Raw genomic sequence first — 27548 nt, 5'->3', positions numbered from 1 at the left:
ATGGATTCAATTCTAATTTTTTATACCTAGACTAGAAGAAAAATATTTTGTAAAAATTCATACCCGCAAGTGGAATTCCTATTCACACTAGAGCACACAAATTTTGGTAAATTTTGTCTATACCTTCTTAATTTTATAGATCAAGTACAATTCTTTCCTTGGGTTTTAATTCTATCGATCAATTTTCTTAAATAGTTTTCTTTACAAACATTGAATATTTCAATGTCAATTTTGTTTTATTAAGAATTTTTTCTTGTTGTAAGGGTTTTAATTTGTATTTATTGTGCACAAATTTATTATGATTTTTAATTATTTTTTGTTTGCTTAAATTTATATTATTGTGCACAAATTTATCATGATTTTGAAGATTTCATTGCGAAGATTTGATACCATGGTTATCTCTATAAAATTATATAAGCTATTTTTCAAATGATATTTTCATACACTTTCTACAATAATTTAAGCAAGATAACTAGTATAAAATTAAATTCCTACTCCCAATAGATCATCATGTCATCCTCATTAAAATTGTTTATCTTCAAATCACTCTCTTTAATTTCTCAATTATTCAAGATTATTTTAGTTGATTTATTTTGTTTGTACTTAGATTATTTGAATCTTTTGAGTTTGTGAATTTCTATAAAATATAAATATTTTGTTCTTACTCTTTAGTCATCATTGTAAACTCTTTGAAATCTTATATTCTGTAGTCGTCAATGACAATAAGATTTGATGAAATATATTTTAAATTATCATATAATTTTTCAATACTATTTTCTTAAAAATAGGATAATATTGAGTTTCATCTATTACTTGATAATTGATATCTAATAGTATTATATCAAGTAGTATTTTAGATATAAGATGAATATTCAAAATTATTTGTGTAAATATTTTTTATTTATGTTGACAAAAAGATTTTTAAATTATATATACAAATAACTAATGTCAATATGTGTAATTTATGTTATCTTGAATATTAATTAATTTTGGAGTTAAAATTTTCTCTCCACATTGTGTGTGTACTATTAAGTTTGTAACATGTATTATTCTATAACTATTCTAACCTTAATCCTTTGCATATTATTTCATAAACATTTCATAATTTTAGTCCAATCTCCTCTTTTTCTATAAAATAAAAATTGGTCAGTTAGAAAAAAAATAAATTCAATCTAAACAAATTATAGATTGCTTGATGTTGTTTTGCAATAATTATATGGGACTAAAGTCACTAGTACACCAACTTTCAAAGTACCATAGACTAAATTATCACCTTTTTTTAATTCATAAAAAAATAAATGATTGCTTATCAATCATAGAATTTTATGTTCTACATGTTCATACCTAATGATTAAGAAGATGAAACAAAAGATAATTTATAGTTACAAATAAAAATGTTTTTTATGTCTTCTTATGCATTTGAACGTTACATTTTCTTAGAAAATACAAAAAGCATGCAATAGGACACTACTATAATTTTAGCTCTTTCCAAATGGATGTTACTATGTACAAGAATGACTTATATACTAATATATGTATGACGATTGACACTTTAAAATGCAATCATACCTTTTTTTTTATGTAAACCTTTATTTATGCTTTCAAATCAAACACCTATCAATGTACCCCGTGCACCTTCTTTAGATGCAAGTGCTAGTAATAATAATCTGAAGAATCATTTGAACTAATATTGAGCTAGAGAAGACTATTCCCCTCTCCTTCTCTCTATTCCCCTCTCCTTCTCTCATGTCCAAGAAAAAGACACAAACAATTATAAAATTATACTCATGAATAGTCGATTTATTTCCATAAGATGAGATGGTTGACTATGTCAAAGTTATATACTGATTATTTCTGGATATAGAAGATACAAACCTTACAATAGAAATGCACAGTAATCATTTCTATATAATAAATATGGCTACCTACAATATCTCATTTCTAAATGTATAATCGTCCAAACTCTTCTTTGTGTGTCTATACAATGGATGAAGATATTTTGGTGGAAGATGTCAATGGTGCTTCACATGTTGAGGACTGTGAGGAGTTGAATGGCAATGAAGGATTGCTTACATCACCACCATGTCCTTCTAGCATTTTGACTACTCTACTTATTGATGGCTGGTCACTGGAATTGTATTGAATGCACTACAATCCTACTTTCACCATTCTCCTCACCTTCTCTTCATCATCATCTCCCACTTCCATCCCTCCTCTACTCCCTAGTCTTTCTCTAGTTAACCTCTTCTCCAACTCCTCACTCTCTATTAATTTGAATGCCCATGTAGGAAAATACAATTGACTCGAATGACTCACCTGAAGCTCAATGTTCTTCCTCCTTCCTGCTATCTCCATTAATACAATCCCAAAACTATAAACATATTATTGTGTAAATAAGTATTTACTTATTATACTTACTTGAGTTTTACTTAGGTTAATGCATTATTTAATTATTTTGCATTATTTTATTATTATTTTAGGCGAGACACTTAGGATTTTGTGAAATCTCATTGAGTTACACAACTCTAATTATGCACATGGTGTCTACAACATAGGAGTATGCATCATTCACTAAATTGTCATGATGACAACACAGTTTTCTGCACTCCTCATTTAGCACATGTTGCCTACACCACTGATTTGTGTGCTACACCATTGTAGGCTTATCCTCACATCATCACACTTAATCCCATGCTTAATGGAGGATAATCCATATCTGGTGGACATGTGCCTACTTGTATGACATATCATGATGCTAACTTCTATGCATTCTAGAAGCTCTCTTGAGGCCTTTATATTCAGGCACTCCTAGTGTACTCTTAACCAATTATTGAATGAATATCATCATTCTGATCATACTCTATCTATTTTGGTCTACTATGTGCTTGTGTTGAGTTCTTTAGTTCTTGGGTGAATTCTAGCCTATGCCAAATTCTTACATGGTATCAAAGCTGAGGAGGATTCTCATCATTTAGTCATTCGAGACTATTCATGCTTCAACACCTCAAAACGTATATGGAGGATCCATAAAAATTGGGAGCATCTAGAGGTAGATCTAACCTCACTGTTGCATCTAGAGCATCGATTCGGTGAAGATCGACTATAAATTTGCCTATATTAGGTGAAAGTTGATCACGAGGCAAACTTTTTTTGCAAACCGGCACCCAAAGGCACCAATTTGCATTTGAGTATAATTGTTTTAATTGATCTAATTATTTGCATTTCAGATCTATATTCAATTTATTCTCTGTATTTTTGGAATTATTTATCTATTTTTTTGAAATTGTTTTCCCTATTAGGCATACAGAGAGAAAAATTACTTTTTGGCCAAACTAGGAAGTGACACCCCAGCTCAGTTCCTTGTATTTTTGGCAGAATATTATTTATTTAATCATAGGTATATTGAACAAATTTTGTGGGTGGCTTCACCAAATATTCAGGCCGTATACAATAATTTCACTAAATATGTGCACGGTCTGCACACATAATCTAGCTTACATTCACCAAATTCTCGTGAACACATCTTTGGCAGGCATAACCAACTAGTGGCCAAATTCCTACCGTCGACCTCCCTTTGAAGCTCTTGTCATAGGCTTTCTATTTTATTCTGCTGCGGGCACTGTCTACCCACCAATGTGGGACTAACTTTGAAGAATTCGGTGGCCATTGCACATCCTTCGGCGTCACTAAAAATTTTGGCACTATACAAACTAGAAGGACATGCAAGCAAATCTAAAATTGCCACGTGAGTGGTATACAGATTGGATACCAACACACCCTCCTGTGCAATGCATAGTCAGAGCCTATTTGGCTGCTATGTCAATGAAAACTTGGAGCCATCTGCTCCCATTTCATCTGGTCCAGCCTAGTCATCACGACCTTCAACCTAATCTGCGATCTCCATGTGGCACATTGTCAGCCCAACAAGCCCTACATAGTCAAAATTAACATGTAGGATAGTCCATACAATCCATATGATACAACATTTTCTATGAATGCTTCCATGTCATCCAGTGGGGTAGAGTTTTGTTGACGTAATCAATATACTAGCTTAAAATTGATGCCTATTTGGACATCAAAATAGGCCCAAATATAACTGCTATGATGGCCATATGACTTTCAAATTTAACCCATTCCTTTTCTGGTGCAACCCTTCACCAAATTGATTTTCATTTTTGCAGTCCGACATCAAGAGGTCATATCTTGCACATCCGAACTCCAAATCAGGTGCAATTTATTTTGAAATTGGGTAAAATTTTCCCAATTTTTTAGTGGTATATCTATTATTTGGTTTTCGTGCATGGATTGTTCAAAAATTGTGTTTTTTGGTGATTGTACTTGGATAATCCTACATTTTACAACTTAAAACACTCCATATGGGCACATCTGGAGTTCAAAATAGGTTCTTTTTTTTTTGAAAGTGCGTATTTTTTTGTCTACTTTCTAGATTTGGCATCAAATTATAGGTTTGTGTGGACAAAATTGTCACTTTCAGAAATAGGGTCTTTCTTTGCTTTGTAATGCTTTAGTATTGTAGCACATTGTAAAGTTTCAAATTTTTACTCTATTAAGGAGTTGTAACAAGAGAAATCAGAAGTCCATGAAGGCCAAAATTGGCAAGTGGCCTGTTGTAATTGCACTACTGATAAAGTGCCTAAAGCATCTATTTTGGGGGGGTTTCTTGATTTAGTGAAAACGGGGGGTGTTCCTAGTGTTGTGTTCTCTCTTTTCGGAAATTTTCTTTCATTTTTTGCATTATGGGAAACTTTAAGTTTCCTCAATTAACTCTTCATAACTATGCTTCGTGGTCAATCAAAATGTTGTATCACTTAATGCATAATGGAGTTTCTCAATATGTAGATGGTACTCTTCCTAAACTAGCAGGTGATAATATATCAATAAGTGAAATTTCAAATTGGGTAGCCATGGATAGGAAATCCCTAGGTGATATATGTTTGGGGGTAGATGATAAAATCATGTATCAAATTAAGAAATGTACTACATCCAAGGAAGCTTGGGATACCCTCGAAAGCCTTTATGGTAAAGTGTCTGAAGAGGATGTGTTCAAGATTGAAGATGAGCTAGTATCCTTAGATCCTAAGTTGTATGACTCAATGCAGGACTTCATCATCAAGGTGAATGAATTAAGGACAAAGCTTACTAATTATGGGAATTCTATCAAAGATGACAGATTGATCTATCTCATCCATAACAAGCTTCCATCAGAATATTCCACATTTGTATCTTCTTTTAACACCTCAAAGACTACCTTAGGGTCTGCCTACAAGAAAGTCACTTTTGATGAATATGCAAAATTTTTGGGTGATGAAGAAAAGAAGTTGAAATCAATGGGGATTCTCAAATCACCTCAGTCCAAAGCATTGGTGGCCAATGAGGGTTCTCAACATTCAGCTGGAAAATCTTCAAACAAAGGAAAGGGTAAGAAGAAATGGTAGAGTAAATTTGAGGATGTAGAAAAGACAACACCTCAATCCAATCAACAAGGAAAGTCCTCAAATTCCAACAACAAAGGGGACAACAATAAGGAGAAGAATAAGTGTTCTTATTGCAAGAAAATGGGTCATGAAGAGCATGAGTGTTTTCTCAAAAAGATTGATGACTTGACCAACATCATGAAGAAACATAATGTTCTATTACCTAATGCTTCATATTCAAAGGGAAAATGGCAAGTACTCATGGCTAATTAAAACTCTTCAAAGGAATGGATATTTGACTCGGGTGCCTCATATCACATGGGTTCTTCAAAGGAGGTTTTTTCTTCAATGACGTAGTCCAAGGTACCACACATCTTCATGGGGAATGATAGAAAAATGGAAGTTGAAGGAAAAGGAAATGTGGAAATGGAAAATGGAGAGTTTCAAGAGGTTCTCTATGTTCCAAACCTAAGTTTGAATCTCCTATCAATCTACCAAGTCACTCACTTCAGAGATGGACATAGAGTTCAGTTCCTTCCAGACTTAGTTCAGGTGCATAGTCTTAAAGATGATTCCTTGGTTGCGGTGGGTAAAGTGAATGATCACAAGAGGTTGTACTCTTTCTCTCATTTTGTGCCCAAGTCTTCTTCAAAAGCCTTGTTATCTCAATCTAATTCAAAGATTCCAATTATGGCATGAGTGGTATGGTCATCTTGACTACCACTACCTTTAGCAACTTTGCACAGACCATATGGTGAAAGGTCTACCTCAAATCAACTTTTCTAAGGGTGAATGTTCAATAGATTCAGTGGATATGCATCCAAAGTGGAAGTTACAATGAGGGAAGTCTTCTAGAGCAACTAGTGTTCTTCAAATGGTTCACATGGTATTAGCAAGTCCTTTTGCATTCAGCCAGGGTCGCTACATACTTACATTTGTTGATGACTTTTCAAGGTTTGCTTGGGTCTACTTTCTGCATAGTAAAGTGTTGAACAAGTTTCTAGACTTCAAGACTCATGTAGAATAGAAATCCAAAAAGGCCATCAAAGTACTCCAAATGGAAAATGGAAACATGAATATGAACAGAAGACTTAAGGATTTTTGTAGACATGAGGGAATTGATCTTCAAACTCCACCAGCATTTAGTCTACATAAGATAGATGTTGCAGCACTAAGGATTAGAACTCTTAAGTCTATGGCAAGTTGCATGACTCATGCCAAGTCTCTAGATCCATCATTAGAAGTCAAAGCAATCTCTTGTGCCACTCACATTCTCAATCATTCTCCTCATCCAACCTTAGATGGAAAAACTCCTTTTAAGGCATGGTGCGGCAGAAAACCTATTGTGACACACTTCAAAGTCTTCGATTGTCCTACATGGGCAAAGAGATCTTCCATGGGATACAAGGTACATACATCTCGACCTTGTACCCTCATTGGTTATTAAGACGATGTGAAGGCATATAGACTTCTAGATCCTGAGACACATCAGATATTTGTGGAGAAGGATGTATATTTTGAGGAAAGTTCTCTAAGCTTGTCCTCTACTCCTCTTCGCACATCATTGAGTGTGGAAATTGATGGTGATTCCAATGATAGTGCTTCAACAACTTCAGACATGTGGGGTTCTACCGATAGATATAGTGAGAGGTCACTTTATCAGTTCAGTCCACATGCATACATTGCCATAGTGATAGGTCTAGAACAATAGGGTACATTCAGTCTTCCAGATATAGGTTCAGTGATAGATTTGGGGGATAGTATTGATGATCTGCCTCTTCTTCTTGATGCAGAATTACTTTCTTCAGTCATCATGAGAGTTCCAAACTCTCTTGTTCATTCTCTACATGATCAATTTCATAGGTTGAAGTGATTGTGGATACTTATGATCAGTACTTGTAGCTGGGTTCTTCATTAGTTGCAGAGTTAGGCAGTTCTTTGGGACATGTTCTTTAGCTAGTTGAGCAGGTTTTAGAGACAACACTTATCCATGAGATTCATTCCACACGCAATGGAAGCATCTCATTTATACCTTTGGCATTGTTTCTTCCTAAGGGGAGGAACACCATTCTAAAATCTTGGATCAGCTTCTTCATCGAAGCAGTCACTGTTCAACATTCTTCCTTGTGGGGGGGAGCCCATCCTATCTCTCTTCCTCTTATCATCATTCTCTTATGTATATATTGGATGTATGTCATAATGGGGGGGTCTTGATTACTCCATCCATCCATGCATCCTCTTTCATCTCTCTTTTTGTGGGAGGGTTTTTCCCCTGAGGTTTTCCCTCTTTCCCCGCTTTATGGGAGATTGTATATTATTATGTACATGGGTACCTAACATGGCCTAGTAGCTAGGACCCATTCTACATATCATCCTAGATTTCATAAGCTTAAGGGCATTCCCCTAAGTTGCACTTAAGGGGGGGTGTTGGTGTAAATAATTATTTACTTATTACACTTACTTAAGTTTTGCTTAGGTTAATGCATTATTTAATTATTTTGTATTATTTTATTATTATTTTAGGTGAGACACTTATGAGTTTGTGAAATCTCATTGAGTTATGCAACTCTAATTATGCACATGGTGTCTACAACATAGGAGTATGTATCATTCACTGAGTTTTCATGATGACAACATAGTTTTACACACTCCTCATTTAGCACATGTTATCTACACCTGTGATTTGCATGCTACACCATTGTAGGCTTATCCTTACATCATCACACTTAATCTCGTGCTTAATGGAAGATAGTCCATATTTAGTGGGCATGTGCCTACTTGTATGACATATCATGATGCTAACTTCTATGCATTCTAGAAGCTCTCCTGAGGCCTTTATATTTAGGCACTCCTAATGTACTCTTAACCAATTATTGAATGAATATCATCATTCTGTTCTTACTCTATCTATTTTGGTCTACTGTGTGCTTGTGTTGAGTTCTTTAGTTCTTGGGTGAATTCTAGCCTAAGCCAAATTCGTACACATATGATTTGTCCTTTATAGCTCCCAAATTTCTAGACCAAACCTCTAGCACAACATATCCTAGCATCCCTCTTCCTCCCATCATTGATATTGGGTCCTGTGCCTTTGCATATAGTTTTGCCAAACCAAAATTAGTTACCTTGGCTGTGAAATCTTCATCTAATAATATATTGTGAGGCTTTATAGCAAAATGAATTATGCATCAGATACAGTCTTGGTGCAAATAGGAACTTGCACATCTAGCTCCCAAATCAATTGAATATAGTTGATCCCAATTGAACATCTTTTCTAATTTTCCTTTTTATACAAATATAAACTTCTCTAGGGATTCATTGGCCATGTATTCATATAAAAGTATGCTTTTGAATCCTTCAAAATAATAACCCATGAGGCAAACCAAATGAACATGATGAGTGGTTTCCAAAGTTCCAATCCTATTCATAAATTGTCTCTCACTCTATCTCAATTGATCAAGTAGTTTAACGGCCACCAACAAACTGCTAGACAGCTTTCCTTTGTAAACCACACTAAATCCCCCTTCTCCTAGTTTATCTGCAAAGCTTTTGGTGATGTTCTTTAACTAAGAGAATGAATAGCTAGCCAATATTTGATGGATGTAACTTGGAGAAAATTCTCCACTTTCATAAAAGACCCTAAATTCATCGGTTCAGTTCCATTGCATGTTTGGCTCCAATTGAAATAGTATCTTTTTCAATACACGATAATAAGAAATAGCACTACAAGCACTTGCCCCAATAGCTATTCCTAGAATTCATGAGCAGTAATATGGATTAGTGATTCCACCAGACCATAGAATTTGAACAATTTTAAAACTTCTAGAAAATAGTTTCTTGGTTCTTACCCATTATAGTTTTGTCTATTATAGTTCCCTGATTTGATCTTTGGCCTATTTAAATATGATAAATCTTATCAGATAGGAGACAAAAAAATCATTGAACTAACTCAAATGATACACTTTCATATGTTGTTTCTTCAAACCATGTAAGAAGAGTAAGCCTAATTAGGTGCTAAGATGAAAATGTAAATATGTTAATGCATGGGAAGAAGAAACAAGCAAAATTTTAGTCTCATACAACCGAAAAATCTCTCATCTATTATTGGAGCCAAGTTTGAAATCTTTGAGTTGTTCTTCTTGCCTACATTCAAAATAATAAATACTAAGTAGCTCTATAATAAAGAAGGTTCTAATAGATTAGGATAATAATCTATCAAAACTCGAACTTTCCTTTAATGTTTTCTATTCAAATTTGAGAGCTAACAAACTTAATTTGAGAGTTTTGAACCAAGTACCTATTGAAAATTGATCTAGATAGGATTCATTCCTACAAACACAAAGGAAGTTCTATGGATTGGAAATATCATACCTACAATGACCACTGCTTAATTCATAATTGCTACAATTTTGAAACAACAGGTTTGCCATAATATTCCAATGTACTAATCCCCCATTAACAATCACCTGTTGCAAGGTACATGGTAGACCTAAAGATATGCTGTCAAGTGCACATAATGGTTCAAGACACAAATGGATGCTCAAAGGAAAACTTAGCTATCATATACTATCAAAGACACTTTAATCACTCTTTAGATTAAAAAAGGTATCCAAAAATAAGAATTCTTTAAAATACTTATCTTATACTTATCTCTAACTAATATTGAGGTTGCATTATCATTGAAGATATTTATGAATGTGTAATTTTGGCTATCAATCTCGATAATCAAATGGATATCACTTACAGAATTGATCTAAAATTGTGGGAGACCATATCCACTATGCCACAAACTAAAAGTGTAAGGAAGAAAAGGTGCACAACATCACTTCGTACACTAAACTTGAGAGGACAATTATGCAAATTCAACTTACTATTGTAGAGATCTCAAAATGCATAACAATATAATCAAAATAACAATAAACACATAACACAATGATTACCATGGAGAAACCCTGCTGGGAGAAAAAACTCACCCTCCAAAACCCACACAATGTATTCTCAAATTTGGAACATTACAATACACTTGCAATGCAAGTTCTTACAAGAGTGCATCACTACAACTCAAACTCAGACTTGGACTTAGACAGATACTCCTTCTAGCATCCAATCTTGCAAACCAAACTTGATGATTCAAACACCTCCCCAAGCCCTCCTTTTGTAATGATTTTCCACTTGGAAACCATTTGTGGTTTTACAAAACCATGGGCCAAAACTATGGGCAGAACAACCATGCCACATGTTACGCACTTGTCATTTGTAACTCCAAGAATACCATTGTCATCCACAATTTTGTCCTCTAGTGTAGACCCCCATAAAAGTTATATAATGAGTTGTTTACACTCTAAAATTAGCCCTTCTACATTGTTCTAGAGACTAGACACATTCCTAACAACTCATACACCTTTATCCAACTCATAAACATGTGGAAAACTACCACAAACAAATTCTAGAATTTTCTAGAAATTTTCTAGAGTATTCTAGAAAAATCTTGCAAGGTTGAGAAACAATTTTCAACATGCTCCCACTTTTCAAACACCTTGCAAGAGTCAAGGGATCTAAAGTGTCATGGACTTAATTACTAAGGGCCAAGAGGCCCATAGACTCTGAACACCATCTAAATTTCTATGTGCTCATGGGCTTAGTTAAAGCATCAACAACATTAACCAAAGTCTCTACTAGACCTTTGAACAAGATCTAGTTCAGGCTCAGGTTCATGATTAGGTTCTCCCTCTTCCTTTGATGATTCAAAACTAATAGAACTCTCTTCAACATCTCATATTTCTGAGGGTCTCAATTAAACTTTCTTAAGTGTAGCAAGAAGTTTAATCACATCTTTCTTTTCTTTTATCTATTTTGGCTACAATGTAATTGAAGAAGGCTCAATTTCTCTAAAAATAACACTTCTAGAGTAAAATACCTTTTGTGCAACAAGATCATAAAGCTTATATCCTTTCCCACCATAACCATACCTAATGGAGATACATTGGATAGCTTTTTTTTCCAATTTTGTTCACTTATCCTTTGGCACATGAGCATATGCCTCACAACAAAGAACTCTTAGATGTCTAAATAAAGACTTGTACCCTAACCATGCTTCCATTGGTGTCTTATCAACAAGAGCTGATGTAGGAGACCTATTTATCAGGTAGCAGGCAATGGCTATAGCTTTAACCTAAAACTTTTCTTCTAGTCTAGCTCCACTCAGCATACTCCTAGCCTTCTCCATCAAGGTCCTATTCATTCTTTCTACAACTCAATTCTATTATGGAGAATGTGGAGTTATCTTCTCTCTTTCAATACCAAAATCTTTACAATATGTGCCAAAATCATTGAAGCAATGTTCAACACCATTATCAATTCACAAATTCTTTATCTTATTTCTAGTCTGCAACTTAACCATTGCTTTAAATTCTTTGAAATGACTAAAAACTTCACCTTTACTTCTAAGAAAATACACCCATGTTCTTTTACTAAAATCATCAATGAAAGAAACATAATAAACTAATCTACCAATAGAAGGAACATCAACTAGACCAAATATGTCCAAATGGATTAGATCCAAAATACATGAGAACTTATGAGACCTTGAGTAAAACTGAACATGGTTTTATTTACCATAGATACAATGCTCACAAAAATCAAAATCAAGATTACAGTCACTCAATCAATCAACAAAGTTATTATTCTTTAAGGTTCATAGAGCTTTCTCACCTATTTGGCTAAGTCTCGAGTGCCATAACGTAGTCTTCTCTATAGGTAACTTTGATTCAGTAGATAGAGTACCCTCGGGTAGCTAGAAACCATGACCATCTATTGAACAAGAAACCCTCTCCTTTGTTATAAATGCCTTAGAATAACTAAGAGGCAGGGGGGTGTGCGAATCAGTTATTCAAGGTCTAATGGTCCCATTCAAACTTTTTCACTAAGTGTAGTGAGCCCATTCAATCATTCATTCATCAAAGCTTTAACTTTCCTAATCAAAAAATTACTATAAATCAACATGCAAGCATAACACATAAAGAATCAACACATAATATAGTGATTTACATGGAAACCTAATTTGGGAAAAACCACCAATAACATGCTACTCAATTCTACTCTTCTGAAGTGATGCCCTATAAAAGGCTACCCTGTTAAAGGCTTACAACATAGTATTAAATATGACTTGGTTAATGGATTTAACTACCATGTTAGAAGTGGGCCTAGTTAGAGGACTTGAGAACATTCACTTGGAATGCCACCCTATTAAAGGATTTACAAGTGGCTATTAAACAAACCTAGGTCCATAGGATTTTCATATATAATACAATTTCTAGAGAGTATTAGAAAGTCTTTGACCTAATTACAACATACAACTTAACTTGTATATTTTAGATCACTCTTCAGCTCTTCACATTTCTTGGCTTTTAGTCTCTACAGCTTTGATAGCTTGCCCTCCTTTCAAGCTTTGTCTCCTAGAGTCTCCATGCTCAATGTGCCAGTTTAATCATCTCTTTAACCACTTATCGAAGTAGAGTCTTTGTGCTCTATTCTTCCTTCTCCTAGATGTCTTCTCCTTGACACCCTTCTAACCACTTCACAATTTGGCTCACCAACAACTCTTGCTTCTTGGTCTATGAATCATTAAATATAAGTCGAGGACTTCTTTCCCCACTCAATTCTTTCATCCTTTAATTTCAATTTTTATGGATTAGGTAGGATTCATTGAATCTAACCCATATTATGTTTCCTTTAGAAACTTCTTGAATAATCCTTTTGAATTCACTCAAAAATGATTTACATAAATTTCTGTGCCACCAACTCATCATCCTTATCCTCCAACTGGTTCACAAAATTCAAAGTAACCACTTTGGTGGCTCAAATTTAGTGAATCTTTCTCATTTTCAATAATGCAACAGCTTGACACTATTGAAATACTAATGCTCAGCACATACTATGTTACTCAGCATCAACTACATTTTATTGATGCTTGGCACCTAAAGTTCACTCAGCACCTATTAAGATATTTTGGTGCTCGACACCTGTTACTTTTCTTAGTACTTGAACATCACTTAACACCAACTAAGATTTTTTGATGCTTGACACCTATTACTTTGCTTGGCACTTGAACTTCACTTAGCACTAGGTAAGATTTTCCTTTTTCTTAATTCCAATTGAGAATTTGCTCGAGTTCAACTAGCTTGCTCGGTACTCGCTAATGAACTTAGTTTAAGCTTTTTCAATCAACCTTGTTATAATTTATTCCTCCAATGTTTCTAAGTGTGACTAGCCTATATATCTTCATGTATGTTATGAATACATCATTTAACCATTGTCTTATCTAATCCTTGCACTTTATTACAATATCATAACTCAACCTTTCTCTTAGGTGCTCTTATTACATCTTGTTGATTAAATCCTCTTCATCAATCAACTAAGTGATAGTACTTGGATCTCATAAGAAAATGTCATTCCTACATATAGTAGGTTTAACATCAATGACAAAAAAATGATTGAAAACATTATGTTAACAACAATCTCTCTCTTTGATCTTCAATCTTCTTCTCACAATGATCTTTTCAATTAGATTTCCAACAATCTCCCTCTTTGGCATTAATGACAAACCAAACTGATCAACCATCAAACTAAACTATTTAACCAAGTTAACTAGGTTAGAACAGTAAGTCAAATGCCAAAAGGTTATTGTGTTACCATTAGTTTTCACATCTCCCTCTATGATCTATATCTTGATTACTTTACTTTTGTTTCTCCCTCTTAGCTATTGTATTCTTGTCTTTCACTCTCTCCCTTAGTATGCATTACTCATCTACTACAATTCTATTTTCTAATTAGATTCTTCATCTCCTCTTTGTCTTCCTCTAGATTTGACAATCTCCCTCTTTTTGGATTTGATCAGTTTTTGCACTTTCTTCCTCATACTATTGATTATTTGTAGTTCATCAATTTCTCTGCTACTTCTCCCTCTTTGAAAAAAATGCCAAAGACATACTATTTTAGCATCTTCATATGCAATTGTGGCTTTTGCAAGTTCTTTCACTTCTCCCTGTATCACCTTGATTGGGACTGATTTTGGGATTCTTCTCTTTAATTATTTTAGGCATGAATCCTAAAGTAGGTATCCTCTACATCAATGTGTAATATTTTAACAATCAATTCAGTTGATGCAAGGGAGTCTTGCCTATTCTTAACTAGCCTTGGCTAGGGGTATCACCACTAACTTACCTCTAAGATACTCAAAACCATCTTTAGGTAGTGTTTTTGTGAAGACATCAACAATTTATTCCTTTGATCTTACATATTCCATCTTCACTTGCTTGTCTTCCACCAATTCTCTTACATAATGATACTTGATTGAAATATGCTATGTTTTAGCATGAATTATAGGGTTCTTTGATATGTTGATAGCACTTGTATTATCAAAATAGATTATCAAAGGCTCATTTACCTCTTCCTTCATGCTTTTTAATAGATGTTTGATCCATACAATATTGGTGCAGTTGATAGCAGCTACAACATATTCAGCTTCTACTTTGACTATGAGGTACAACTTTTCTTTTTACTAGTTCATGTAATCAGTCTTTTTCCTATGAAAAGTGCTCCTTCACTAGTGATTTTTCTATCATCAATATTACCTCCCCAATCTGTATTAGTGTAGGCTCTTAGCTCAAACTTTTCACTCATCTTGTAGTACAAACCAAAGTCATCGGTTCCTTTTGGGTACCTCAATATTCTCTTTACTTCCATCAGGTGATTTTCTCTTGGATCTGTAGAAAATCTTGCCACTACTCTAACATCTAATGCAATTTTAGGTCTTCTATGTACAACATATTGCAACTTTCCAATCATTGATCTATACATTGTCTAATTCACTTCAGCTAACTCATCATTCTTGGATAACCTATGTCTTATTGCCATTGGTGTACTAACTGGTTTTGAGTCTCCTAGTCCAAATTTCTTGAGTATTTCCTTGATGTATTTTGATTGGGTCACAACTATTCCATGCTTCAATTGATGTTCTTACAAATCAACAAAGAACTTCATTTCTCCAAACATTGACATCTCAAACTCATGTTTCATTTGATCATAAATAATCTTTGCATAGAACATCTTTTCCTCCAAATATTATATCATCAACAAAGATTTTAGATATCAAAATGTCTTTACCTTTTTTAGCCTTGATATACAGTTGTTGTTGTCATTTGTTCTCTAGAACCCTATCTTCACAAGATATTTATGTAGTCTCTCATACCATGCTCTATGTGCTTGCTTCAGACTATAAAACGCCTTATGCAGTTTGCAAACCATATCTTTTTGGTTGTCATCAAAAAATCCCTATGGTTTTTCTATGTAGACTTCCTCTTCTAGTATACCATTCAAAAAAGCATACCTGACATCCATTTGGTAGACTTTGGAAGCTTTGTAAGTAGCATATGCAAGCAGTGTTCTGATTCCTTCCATTCTTGCAATAGGAGAAAATGTTTCCCCATAATCCAATCCTTCTTCTTGTGCATAGCATTTGCAAACAAGTCTAGCTTTGTTTCTAGTTATCTCACCATTCTCATGAAGTTTGTTCCTAAACACCCATTTAGTATCAATTGTATTCTTGTTAGCTGGTCTAGGAACTAGGTTCTATGTTTTATTCTTCTTAATTTGATCTATCTCTTCTTCCATAGCTTTATACCAATCATCATCTTATAGTGCATCTTTCACTATTTTGGGTTCAACCTTGCTTAGCATACATGATTCATTCTTGAGTTTATTCCTTGTCATTGGCCGTGCATCCTTATCACCAATGATTTTATTTGTAGGGTGATATTTGATTACATATTTGGCTAATCTTGGTTCTATTCTTCTTTTCATGTTTGATACTTTAGTTTTAGAGTCATTTTCCTCTTCTTCATTTGGTATTTCATCATCTCTTTCATGTGTACTAATTTTAGAATCAGAACATGCATTTCTTTCATTCTACAACTCAGCTTCTAAATGCAGCTCAAGATTCATTGGGTGTGACTCAGCTGATACTAAGATTTGTTGCTAATTCCCAACTTGATTGGTAGCATTGTCTTTAGTTGTCATTCTTTCATAGAAGTATACAAAAGATTTATAGTCTTCTAATTTCTTTGATTCATCAACTTAGACTTTTGCATGCTAATCAAAATATCCATTTGCACTCTCCACAATCTTGTTAGTGTTAATATTCAAACACTTATGTGCTTCCTTCTAGTGGAGTATCCAAGGAATATGCCTTCATCACTCTTTGCATCAAACTTTCCATTTCTAGTATCTTTAAGAATATAGCATTTACAACCAAATGCTTTAAAATTTTTAACATTAGGTGAGTGGCCATACCATAATTCAAAAGGTGTTGCAGTTGTACCTTTCTTGACTTGAACTCTATTGAGGGTGTAAACAACAGTACTTAAAACTTCTCTCCAGTAATTTAGAGCAACATTTTTCTCCATCATCAATGTTCTAGCATAGTCTATTACTAATCTATTCCTTCTTTTAGCAATACCATTCTGTGGCAGAGTTCTTGGTGTTGATGTTTGTTTATTGATGCCTTTTTCATTGTAGAATATCTCAAATACTTTTGATGTAAATTCACCTCATCTATCTGATCTTAGGCACTTCAGACTCTTTCTTGTTTCCTTCTCAACTATGGCCAAATACCACTTAAACATTTGAAATGCATCAGATTTTTTCTTTAAAAACATAGCAGTCATCATCCCTAAATAGTCATCTACAAATAGAATTATTTATTTGTCTCCTAGGTAGCTTTACACTTCTATTGGACCACATAAGTCTATATGGACTAATTCTAGTACTTCTTTGGAAGTGAAAGTTTTTCTTTTGAAACTAGACTTAGTCATCTTCCCTTGCTAACATTGTTTGCACATTGTGCTTTCAAGCTTCTTTAGTTTGGGCAAACCTCGGACTTCCTTCTTTTTTCTAATTCTAATTAGATTCTCAAAATGAACATGACACAATCTTCTATTCCAAAACCACACATCATCAAGTCTAAAAACAAGACAAGTTGCATCTTCCATATCTAGTTAAAACAAGTTACTCCTAGTTTGTTCACCTCTTCCTATCAAATTTCCATCAATGTCATCGATCTTGGTAGATTTATTTCCAAATTCTACTTTGCAACCTACATTGCCTAACTGTGATACACTCAAAAAGTTTTAATTCAATCCTTCAACATAGTATACATTATGAAATAAAATCTTCTCAATAAGTTTAATGGAACCTATTCCTTTGATTTAGCATGGAGCATCATTTCCAAATCTAACGCTATTTCCATCATACTGAGTAAAGGTAATGAACTTACTTTTGTCTCTTGTCATATGATGTGAGTATCCACTATCTATGATCCACTTGTCATTCTTATTCACATAGGTTACCAATGTTGTTGCCTCAACTTCATCTTTATTTGATTCACCCTTCATGGCCACATAGACTACTTCATCATCATTCTCATTAGAATATTCTCCAACAATGTAGCATCTTTTGCCTTTGTCCTTGTAGTCTATGCTATCATCTTCTCTCCTGTTATTGTACTTTTTTCCTTCTTTATTCTTCTTCTTCTATGTACACCTCATAACATTATGTCCTACTTCATTGAAATCTAAACAAATGATAGGGAGCTTAGCTTAATATATGTTTGCCTCTATGGACTCTCCTAGCCAGTAGTGCTTCCAACTGTTCCACATCTTCCTCACATGTTCTGCTATCATTGGATGCATGTTTTCCTTCCTTATTCTTCTTCTATGATGTCACCTCCTTAGTTGTTTTCAATGTCATCTTGGCCTTGAAAGTAGATTCAAGGTTCTCAGGTTTGTAGTTATCAAAGTTAGATAACTCAAATGTAGTGAGTCTTCCCACTATTCCTTCAAAGGTTAGTGTGTTTCCTTGTACACACCTTAGCTCTTAGATGGATGAGACTCTAATAGCATATATAGGGAGTAGAGTTCTCAAGTATTTTCTATTGACAGTCTATTCTTCCAATTGACCTCCTGGACTCCTTATTGTACTTATCACTTCTTTCATTCTAGATCCATATTGAGCATCATTCTCTCCTTCCTACATTTTCATGTCATCAAAATTTCCTCTAAGGCTTTCTCTCCTTGCTCTCTAAACATTTTGATTTCCTCCATAGATATCTAATAGGGCTTTCCACATCTTGAATGCAGTGTCACATCCTTTGATGTCATCAAATTGAGCCTAACTGAGTGTAGAGACAATCTCCAACATTTCTTGATTGTGCTCCTTCCTTTTGTTCAAATCATCTATAGTGAGGGGTCCAGCTAGATCTACATGTTTTTTTCCAATTGAGATTTTTGCACAATTACCTATTGATCCAAGGTGCAATTTTTTCAGACTCTTCCATGCAACAAAGTTGTCTTTGTTAAGCTTGGGAACTTCTCTATTGGATATCTTGATCTTCCTACTTCTAGTACCTTGAAACTAAATCAATAGATGGCTTTGATACCAATTCTTAGAAATGTTTTAGAATAACTAAGAGGGGGGTGAATTAGTTATTCAAGGTCCAAAGGTCCTATTCAAACTTTTTCACTAAGTGTATTGAGCCAATTCAATCATTCATTCATCCAAGCTTTAACTTTTCTAATCAGCAAGTTACTGTAAATCAACATGCAAGCATAACACATAAAGAATCAACACATAACATAGTGATTTATATGAAAACCCAATTTAGAAAAACCCACCAGTAACATGCTACTCAATTCTCACTTTTCTAAAGTGATGCCCTATGAAAGGCATGCCCTATTAAAGGCTTACAACACACTATTAAATGTGACCTCGTTAAAGCATTTAACCACTCTATTAGAGGTGGGCTTCGTTAGAGGACGTTAGAACATTCACTTGGAATGCTACCCTATTAGAGGATTTACAAATGGCTATTAAAACAACCTAAGTCCATAGGATTTCCATAGCTAATACAATTTCTAGAGAGTATTAAAAATTCTTTGACTTGATTACAACATACAACTTAACTTGTAGATTTCAAATCACTCTTTAGCTCTTCATATTGCCTGGCTTCAAGTCTCTATAGCTTTGATAGTTTTCCCTCCTCTCAAGCTTTGTTTCCTTGAGTCTCCATGCTCAATGTACTAGTGCAATCATTGCTTTGACCACTTATCAAAGAAGATTCTATGTGCTATGTTCTTCCTTCTCCCAAATGTCTTCTCCTTGACACCCTTCTAACCACTTCACAATTTGGCTCACCAGCAACTCTTGCTTCTTGATCTATGACTCCTTAAATAGAAGTCTAGAACTTCTTTTCTCGCTTGATTCTTTCATCTTTTAATTTCAATTCATATGGATTTGGTAGGATTCATTGAATCTAACCCATATCATGTTTCCTCTAGAAACTTCTTGAATAATCCTTTTGAATTCACTCAAAAATGGTTTACATAAAATTCTATGCCACCAACTCATCATCCTTGTCCTCTAATTGGTTCACAAAATTCAAAGTAACCACTTTGTTGACTCAGATTTGGAAAATCATTATCATTTCCTATAATGCAGCAACTTGGCACTATTGAAATATTGATGCTTGGCACATACTATATTACTTAGCATCAACTACATTTTATTGATGCTCAACACCTAAAGTTCACTCAGCACCCATTAAGATTTTCTAATACTCGACACTTGTTACTTTGCTCAACACTTGAACTTCAATCTACACCAACTAAGATTTTCTAATGCTTGGCACCTATTACTTGGCTCAGCACTTGAACTTTACTTGGGACCAACTAAGATTTTCCTTTTGCTTGGCTCCAAGTTTGAATATTTTTGGCTTCAACTACCTTGCTTGGCACCCACTAATGAACTTAGTTTAAGCTTTTGAAATCAACCTTGTTAAAATTTATTCCTCTAATGTTTTTAAGTGTGACAAGCCTATATACCTTAAAGTATGTTATCAATATATCATTTAACCATTATCTTAGCTAATCCTTGCACTTTATTACAATATCATAAGTCAACCTTTCCCTTAGGTTCTTTTGTTACATCTTATTGATTAAATCTTCTTCATCAATCAACTAAGTGATAGTACTTGGATCTTATAAGAAAATGTCATTCCTACAAATATCAAGTTTGACATCAATGACAAAACAAAGATTGAAACATTCTCTTAACAACAAACTCCCTCTTTGATCTTCAATCTTCTTCTCATAATGATCTTTTCAATCAGATTTCCAACATCCTTCTCCAACAAAGTAGTCCTCTTCATAGTCTTATTAGAAGTACTATTGCACTCAACTGTGCATGGATCAAGCTAGTACAATGTACCCAAACTACTTCCTCTTGGTAATACCATAGCACCCCTCACCATTTTCACAACTACTTCAAAAAAGTGTACATGCACACTCGCATCTATTAGTTTGCTAATAGATAATGAATTCCTCACTAGTCTCAGGATATGTAAGACAACCATCAAATATTCCAATTCTTCCATTAGAAAATTTCACATGAATACTTCCACAACCAACAATATCAAGAACTCAGTTATCACCCAAAGACAACTTACCACCATCAAACTTTTCATACTTACTAAACAAATTTCTATTAGGAGTCATGTGAAAAGATGCACCTGAGTCTAACAACCATGCATTGTCACCTACATGAGTGGCCAAGGCTATGATGAAAGCATCTCCCTATTACTTCTTGAACTCTGAATTAGAATCTTGCTTCTTCTTCCTTTTCTTTTACAGTTTGTAGTACTTTTGCAAGTGTCTAGGTTCACCATAATTTCAAAAAATCACCTTAGACTTACCATGAGATTTTGATTTCCCCTTATTCCTGGACTTAGAATGGCTACGCAGCTTCTCATTCTTACATCTTTCTTTTGGTCTAGAACATTCAAATCCTCTTTGGCATTCAGAGAGACTTTCCTTCTCATCTTTTTAGAAAGTAGAGAACCAACAACATCCTCCATCTTCAAGATGATTGAAGTGCTTCCTATGGCTATGACAAAGCTATCCCATGAATCTGGCAATGAACATAACAATATTTGGTGCCTTTCTTCTTCATCCATCCACACCCCAACTAAGTTCAATTGAGTCACAAAAATATTAAAACTTTCAAGATGCTTAGAAATCTATCCACCTTCTTCCATTCTCAAGGAATACAACTTCTTCCTCAAGAAAATCATGTTCACAAGAGACTTAACTTGATAGGTCTCACTTAGCTTCCTCCAAAGCTTCTTCAGGGTAAGTTCTTCATGGACATTAATCATTCTAGAGTTTTCAAGACACAATCTAATGAGACTTTTAGCTTTTCTATCTCTCACTTCATACTCTGTAGATAAAGTTGGATCTGTAGGCCTCAACTTCTTTTCATCGACTCCATCTCATAGATCTTGATTAATCAATAGGTCTTCCATTTTTAGCTTCCACATTTCAAAGTTTGTGCTAGAAAAATTCTCTACATCAATCCTCCTTGATGTGCTTTCCATATTTGCAATCTTGCAACACAAAAATAAAGACCTCTACACAAGCTCCCACTCAAACCTTGATTAGCTCAAAAAACCCTATACCCAACATATAGAACAAAAACTAGCCAGGCTTTGATACCACTTGCAAGGAAGAAAAGGTGCATGGAATCACTTCCTACACTAATCTTGAGAGGATGATTACAAAAATCCAACTAACTATTACAAAGATCTCAAAATGCATAATAATATAATGAATGCATAATAGAATGATTATCATGGGGAAACACTTTTGAGATAAAAACCCCACCCTCCAAAACCTACACAATGTATTCTCAAATCTAGAAGATTACAATACACTTGCAATGCAAGTTCTTATAGGAGCACATCACCACAACTCAAACTTGGACTCAGACTCAAAGAGATACTCCTTCTATCACCTAGTCTTGCAAACTAAACTCAATGATGCAAACATCTCCCCAAGCCCTTCTTCTATAGTGATTGGCCACTTGGAAACCATTTGTGATCTTACAAGACCATTGGCCAAAACTATGGGCAAAACAACCATACCACATGTTACCCACTTGTCATTTGTAACTCCAAGAATACCATTTTTGTCCATAATTTTTTCCTCTAGTATAGACCCCGATAAAAGTCATATAATGAGTTCTTTACACTCTAAAATAATCCTTCTACATTATAATCTAGACTAGACACATTCTTAACAACCCATACACCTTTTTCCAACTCATAAACATGTGGAAAACTACTGCAAACAAATTCTAGAATTTTCCAAAAAACTTCTAGAGTTTTCTAGAAAAGCTTGCAAGGTTGAGAAACAATTCTCAATAGAAAGGATAGTGGATCTCTATAATGCCACATTTTGTATTGCTATTACAAGATACTGAACAAGGGATTAAAAGGGTATAGATCAGAATGATGTTATAGAGGAGATTAAAACTAGACATTGGGTGGTTGTATTGAAGTAAAATGGATGATAAGTGCAGCCTTTGGAAGTGGTCATATATTTGTGTGAATTCTAGTATTTGAATGATACAATTATCTAGTCAACAAAAATTTGAGCTACTCTGTCAATATGCCTTGGGATACAATATTCAAGATACATAGGACATTTTATATCCAAGAGTTAAAGATGATTAGGACATCGTAGAAAGGCTCAAATTTTAGCTATCAAAGATCCCACATCCCTTTTATGACCTATTTGTTTTGTGGATTGAAGGGCATAGTTGTATGTAGAACCAAAGTGTTTATAACTTTGAGCTATAAACTAAATCTCTAATATGCATTGCCATGACATCTAATATGTTATTTCCAATAGCTACAGTAGTTGAATTGCATTTCAGTGCACAAATCTAGTTATGTTATAGAATTCACACATTTGATGTATATTATTAGCTCAATTGAATAAAAAATAATTGTAAATGATAGATAAGATAGAAATAAGAAAATATATAGTTTATAAAAAAAAGATAAAATTGAACTATAAGATTAATGTTGTTCAAGTATGAAAATTAAATGTAAAATAAGAATCAATTACAAGAATTTATATCAAAAAAAGTTGGTAAATTAATAATAATTGATTTTCTAATGTATCTTTTATATAATTAATCCTAATGTATCTTTTATGCAATAGTATTTAATAATAAATTGAACTTGAAATATTAATTTATACAATTAAAGGATAGAAATTAAATTTAATTAAGCTTAATAAATTGGCAAAGAATACAGAGTAAAGAGTTATGATTTTTAAAGGATTAAACAAATAAAAATAATTAGTCAATTTACTAATCATCAATCTCGAAATAAATAATAATAATTCTTAAAGGACAATAGTGGTGAGTCATAGCTCATTTCATATGAAGGATGATTACTTCTTCAAGATATATAGATACAAATAGAGATAAAGGGAAAAAATAATTGGATTGAGATAAGTATTAAATAAATATTCAATGCATAAAGGAAATAAACATTCAACCAATCATTCAGAAATAGATCATTATGTGAGCTAGAAATACATGTTAATTTTTATTTTCAAGAGTAGAAATGGTGTGATTTCTACCTTTGATAAATTACCAACAATGTTGCTATCTCACCTTTATTAATTTAATTCTTAAAACATAACCAAGATAATATAATATAATTTATTTATTTTATTGAAATTGAAATAATTATATTCTAAATTTTTGAAAACCTTATTCATTAGACTCTCCTTAAATGTATATAAAGAATCTCAAATTTGAATTAAATACTAAGAAGATAAATTATTTTAATTCTTACAATTTTAGAAACAACTCTTTATAATTTAAAGATCTTTTATCATTAGTGTATAATGCTTCAACATAAAATTCTCTCACATCATAAATGCATCACTAGGGGAAACAAGCCAGTTGTCATCCACATATGCAATGCCACAATGTTGTTGTTGTTATCTACAACCCCCCCCCGATTGTTGTTGTTATCTACAACACCCCCCTCGATTGTTGCCCAAAAAAATCCTAGTACCTGCACACAAACATGCCAAAATAAATCACCATGAGCACCAATAGTCATTCTTTTTTTCCAAGTTTTTGTTTTCTAGATTGTTGATTGGTCCATTTGTCCAAAATGTATTATAACAACTATTTAGGGCTCTTAGTGGCAAGTATTGGGCAAACAATTTAAATGACATTTTTAGACCACCTTGTTGGAATATTCAAATAGGAATAATGCTTCTGAGAGTGGGGGCGGGGTGAATCAAAAGTACAGTACCTTGATCATTAAAATTTTTTTAACTAAAAGTAGATTGCATGCATATAAACATATCAAACAAGTATGAGAAACACATAAGCATCACCAGATAACACTTGAGATTTTGGTAACCTAGAAATCCTCCAAAAATAAGAAGGTAAAATTGGGGTGGGGATGATACCCAAAAAATCACTGCAGTAACAATGTTTAACCACTTATGAAGGTCTACCCTATTAAAGGCTTTACACTGTATCAATAGTGACCTGGTTAAAGGATTTACAAATAGTTTACATGAAATGTTACCCTATTAAAGGATTTAATCACCTATTTAAAGGATCTACAAAATAGCTGTTAAGCTAACCTATCACCATAGGGTTTCCTTTCCAATACAATTGCTAGAGAGTATTAGGTACAATAAACCTGATAGCTTACAATCCTTTGATTTTTGAATATAGGCACATAATCTGCTTTCTCTAATCTTGATCCTCTGAGATCTAATATTCTTCACTCTAAAAATATTTTTCCTTACACACCTTCATCCATTCCTATATACAATGAGATTTAGTCTTCCCTATAAAGACATTCAAAGACTTAGGGTTAGATGTGGATCCATGATCCATATTGAATCTTTGTTTCCCATTCATTCTTTGCACTTTTATTATTGGTTGCATGCCTTCTCCATTTTTCTTATTGGCCGCATGTAGATTACATAGGAAATACAAAAGATTTGATCTTATCATTTTAATCCTTTGATATTTGTCATATTTCGACCATGAAAATGGTTTACATCAGAATTAATGAAGTTACAAACTCATACGTGCATTCTGTGTTACTCGGCACTTACTAATTCTAGATGCTCAGCACATGTAACACACTGGCTTACTCAGCTTCTATTACATTTTTGTATTTCTCGACATTATCTATGACTCGACACTCAAATATCACTCGACACTTGTATCATGCTTGGCACCTAAAGTCACTTGGCACTTGTTCTTCACTCGGCACCTAATCTTCACTCAGCACCTAAAGACCACTCGACACTTGTTGGATTTCCTGACTTAGCTCATATTGTGGCTCAGTATACATAGCATACTCGGCTCCAATGTAGAAAATAGTTAAGTGCGGTGGCACTCAAATGTCAAAACCATTTTTACTAACAATCTCCTCCTTTGACATGAGTGACAAAAACACTTAACTGACCCTATGAGTACATTCAGTAATCTTCTTGGTATATACAGAGGTTTTAAAACCTTGATCAAAATTTTGTAACTTACAATATATACCTCAAAATTATTGTAACCCCCCCTAAGTTGATTGTGCCATTATCTGCGCTATCTTAATAACCAAAATTTTATGCTGTATATTATGCTCCCCTTTTTCTCTTGTCTCCCCCTATTAACTTGTCTCTTTGTCTCCTTCATTAATCTTGTCTTCCCCATTCACCTTGTCTCTCCCCCTTTTTGACACTTATGTCAATGGGTTTTAAGGATTAAGACCATATTTTGCCAAAAATGTGTTGTTTATCTCCATAATCATTCTGAGAGCTGCATCCCAATTATGCAAAGAAATTTCCAATGACTTGTGTTGGATGGTAGTCTCTACAACAAGATGAATAAGTCCTTCTAGAGTAGAAAGATTAGGATCTTTCTTGAGAACAACTTCAGCATAGACTTGTTCTTTATGGAGTACTTCTAAATGTGGGGTAATCGAGGATTGGAGCTATATTAGTTTTCCCTTGATGGTGGCCTCTTCTACTATTAATATAGCTATTTATTTTTGAGTGTGAAGCATTTGAGAAAAATGTTTCTCACTTTGGGCTAGATCTTTGGGTAGTTGCATGCTTGAAATATTCAAATTCCTCTCCATGCTCGTTATTTTTTGGCTTGTCTCTTGTGTGAAGTATGAAAAGTCACACAACTTTTTGTACAATGAGAATATATTCTCAAGTACCTTTTTCACTTTTTCTATGACCTTTTCCAATTCAACTTGTGAAAGTGCTATTTCATGAGATATTTTCTCATTAACTTTCCCTTGAAATTTTCTTTTAGACCATTCCATAAGTTTTTCATTTGTCTCTTGGTCTTCATTTGTCACGTGGTCAACAATATTTCTCAATTGTTCCATTATATGGTTGGACTCATTTGGTGACTGAATACTGAAGTCATCCATAAATATGTCTTTAATTTCATGTAAAGTTTGCTTGTGTTTATACTCCTTCCTAAGTATCTCTTGCCTCTTTCTTCTATTTAATGCTTCCTGCACCTCATTGATTTAATTAATGCTTATTATTTTTGAGTCATAACTTGGTATGACTATCTCCTCATCTAGTTTAGGGTCTCCATAGTGAAGTACCCTTGCAACTTTTGTAGAGCTTAATCTTGGTATTGATATTTGTAGTGGCTATTGTGAAGGAGTCCCTGAGGTAGGCAAATTTATCGATGTTTTTATTGCCTCCTTCTCTTTAGGGGTTTCTTCTATTTTCTCCTCTTGCTATCTACCTTGTGGTTGTGCTATAGGATCAGATGTAATAATCTGTCCTATTTGTTATGTTCCTTTGTCTGTTGCTGTACTTAGTTTCTGTATAGTGGTGTCAACTATGCCTGATGAAACAACTGTTGGCATTTGAAGTTGACCACTAGTAGCTATAAAGATGATGGAAGGTGGTTCTTGTGGATTCACCTTATCTCTAACTATGTTTTCTACTAGTTTTTCTAATTCATCCATACTGACCAATACTATATCTACACATAATCTTGCTTGTTGCATGGATTGGTTAAGGATTCTTTTAAGATCCTCTGTAGTTAATGGATTGATGTTCTGAGTAGAAGTTTCAGGAACATCTTCTATTGTTACAGTTTCTATAGGTGTGATGGGTATATGATGAGGGCTTGAAGGTGATAATTGTGTGT

General features: G+C 33.9%; 2 pseudogenes; both read right to left on the bottom strand.

Annotated features, from left to right (window-relative positions):
* LOC149571645 (putative glucose-6-phosphate 1-epimerase) overlaps positions 1 to 1902 on the bottom strand; it is a 38078-nt pseudogene extending 36176 nt beyond the window's left edge.
* A 75-nt stretch (positions 1903 to 1977) lies between these two features.
* LOC149571644 (rust resistance kinase Lr10-like) overlaps positions 1978 to 27548 on the bottom strand; it is a 36188-nt pseudogene continuing 10617 nt past the window's right edge.

The sequence above is a fragment of the Cupressus sempervirens genome, chromosome 2 (genome assembly GCF_028749045.1).
Source record: "Cupressus sempervirens isolate cs-2001-9-10 chromosome 2, ASM2874904v1, whole genome shotgun sequence".
Lineage (NCBI taxonomy): Eukaryota > Viridiplantae > Streptophyta > Pinopsida > Cupressales > Cupressaceae > Cupressus > Cupressus sempervirens.
Note: the sequence above shows the minus strand (reverse complement) of the source record. Positions and strands in the feature narration are given on the sequence as shown.